We start from the raw sequence: 2321 nt of genomic DNA, 5'->3' as shown, positions 1-2321 counted from the left end.
TGTAAAATTAAATTATATATTATTTAGAATTGTAACTGTGATACAAGCACTTTAAAAATAATTACATTAGTCTTTTCAATTACATAGATATACAAATATTAATGTATCTCACTTTGACAGATATAGTATAACTNTCAAATATAGGTTATCTTTTTACGATTTCGCACATTTACGTATAATTACCAGTATGACACCAAAAAAAACGATGATATTCTAATATTCCTTAATTCTTTTTTATTTCTTTTCATACCNTCCATACTCACACAAATTATGAATATCTTTTAATCGTTCAAATACGAAGACTTTGTGTTCAAATAAACGGTGCGCATCTTTCTGTGTCTAAATAAACAGTGTACATTTGAACGGTGTCTAATTGAACGGTGCGCATTTGAACGGTGTCTAAGTGAACGGTGTGCAAATGCACAATGTCTAAGTGAACGGTGCGCATTTGAACGGTGTCTAAGTGAACGGTGTCTAAATGAACGGTGCGCATCTTTCTGTGTGCAAACGAACGGTGCGCAAGTGAACGGTGTTTAAATGAACGGTGCGCATCTTTCTGTGTACAAACGAACGGTGCGCAAGTGAACGGTGTCCAATTAAACAATGCGCATTTGAACGGTGCGCATTATTACGGTGTCTAAGTGAACGGTGCGCATTATTACGGTGTCTAAGTGAACGGTGCGCATTATTACGATGGCTAAGTGAACGGTGCGCATTATTACGGTGTCTAAATGAACGGTGTGCATTATTACGGTGTCTAATTGAACGGTGCGCATATTTCTGTGTACAAACGAAAGGTGCGCATTTGAACGGTGTCTAAATGAACGGTGCGAATTTTTTTGCGTGTCCAAATGCACCGTGTCTAATTGAACCGTGTCTAAAATTCTGTGTCTATTTGCAACGTGTCTAATTGCAACGTGTCCAATTGAACGGTGTTTAAGTGCACCGTTTCCGTATGCGTCACCTATTGTTTTTTTGTTGAGAGATCGGAAGTCGATTAGCATTCTCCATTGTTTGTTAACTTTGGAGTCACGTTTTTTCGGCACGATCCACAAGGGAGAGTTGTATGGTGAATCGGAGGGACAAATTACGTCATTATCTAATACATCTTTTACTTGTTTGTCGAATTTTTCTTTGTGAATCGGCGGAAAGCGATACTGTTTTGTATGGATTGGATTATTGTCGGTGGTGTTTATCTTATGCGACAAGACGCTAGTGTGCCCTAATTTGTCATCCGGAAGTCGGAACAAATCGCTGTATTTACTTATTATGTTTGCGACATGTTCGGATTCTTTGTTATTCAAATGTTCGAGACAAAAAAGGTCTTGGATGACTCGAACTCGTTCGCAATTTATTCCCGGTTCGTTACTTGTTAAAGCGTACATTAGCATTTCTTGCAACGATGTCACCTCGGACTGTGCGATCTCTGAAAAGTTTTGGTTACAGTTTTTCCCTGTTCTCGGCAACCTAAGTTTGCAGTAGGAATAGGAACTAAAACTGGATTTTGACGGCCTGAGTTTGCCGTAGATTTTGAACTTGGAACTAGGTTTTGACGGTCTACCTCGTCGTTTAACTTAAAACTAAGATTCAGAAAGGCGCGGCGACCTGAATCGTCGCTGGAATTTGAGAAACTTACCTTCGAGAAGCATGACTGACGGCCTAAGTCGTCGGACAACGGAGCGTTTGACATCCGTTCGAGCTCTTGCAACTCTAAAGTAGGGACGACCAGCTTGCGGTCGATATCACTTGCATTGACTACTTGCACGTACGCCTTCCCGTTTCTGTTCGTGGCTATTGCTTTGCCCACGTATATGTCTTTACAAACGTTTAGTCTCGGTATTGTTACATCCGCGCACATTTCCGACTTATATTTTTCCCTCCCGTTCCTCTAACACTCCCTGTCCATTACCCATGACCTAATATCCCATCTCCGTTACACGTGACCTAACATTCCATGTCCATTACACGTGACCCAATATTCTAATGTACCGTATTTGTTACGCACAGTCAGAGTCTACGATGCGTCTCTAAATTAACGTAGCGTTACTCACACAAATATATCCGTATATACATATACACATATTATATATTATAAGTATTCGTATAATATAGCATATAAGACCGTCAGAAGTCGTCGTGCGCGCCTAAAGAGGCATACTAACGTTAAGATTTCCGTTGGATCCGCTCCTACCAATAAGAATCCATCTTTCGGGACAACTTTCCTTTAGATCCCTATGGCCGTACTTGCATGAACACGGCTTAAGCCCCAAACTGCGCCTAAGCGCCCTTCCCGCTGCGCCGGCCGCTCCCCTCCACTGCCT

This window comes from Pseudomyrmex gracilis, unplaced genomic scaffold, assembly GCF_002006095.1.
Source record: "Pseudomyrmex gracilis isolate BER0280 unplaced genomic scaffold, ASM200609v1 scaffold_1079, whole genome shotgun sequence".
NCBI classification, from domain to species: domain Eukaryota; kingdom Metazoa; phylum Arthropoda; class Insecta; order Hymenoptera; family Formicidae; genus Pseudomyrmex; species Pseudomyrmex gracilis.
Note: the sequence above shows the minus strand (reverse complement) of the source record.